Here is a 600-nt window from a genome sequence, read left to right as displayed (position 1 = left end):
GGCCCAGGATTGGACATTGTTTCGTTCTGCTGTGCATGGGGTCACTATGAGTCAGTTCCGACTCGATGGCACCTGACAACAACAACAATGGTTGTCTAAGCAAAGGCTCACAAGGGCTGGAGGCCTAGCTGTGATCTGTGTGCATTGGTGGACTTGTGCTATGTCTGACGACTGTGGCCTTCAATGGATCAGGCCAAGTGTGGCGAAGCTAGATCTTTGGATTTTTCATGAGAACCAGAAATCTGGATTTTATAAGTCTCCCAATTTTTCAAATATCCACAGCAAAGTTTCAAAATTGTTAAATACTGACAGGGGGTGGAAATGGGATTAAGGCTGCCAATCATGGGATTTTGAGATGGGTAGATCATCCTGGATTATCCCGGTGGGCTCAATGTAATCACAAGGGTTCCTATAGGGGAAAGAGTGCTGTATGTAGGAAAGTCAGGGTCAAAGTGATGCGCTGTGATAAAGACTCCACTGGCCATTGCTGGCTCTGAAGATGGAAGCGGTGAGCCAAATGAGGTTGGTGTCTGATAGCAGCTACAGTCTAGTCAACCCCCAACTCATGGCGATCCCATGAGTAACAGAGCAGAACTAACC

This window comes from Chrysochloris asiatica, unplaced genomic scaffold, assembly GCF_000296735.1.
Source record: "Chrysochloris asiatica unplaced genomic scaffold, ChrAsi1.0 scaffold00049, whole genome shotgun sequence".
NCBI classification, from domain to species: Eukaryota; Metazoa; Chordata; class Mammalia; order Afrosoricida; family Chrysochloridae; genus Chrysochloris; species Chrysochloris asiatica.
This window is presented reverse-complemented; position numbering follows the sequence as displayed.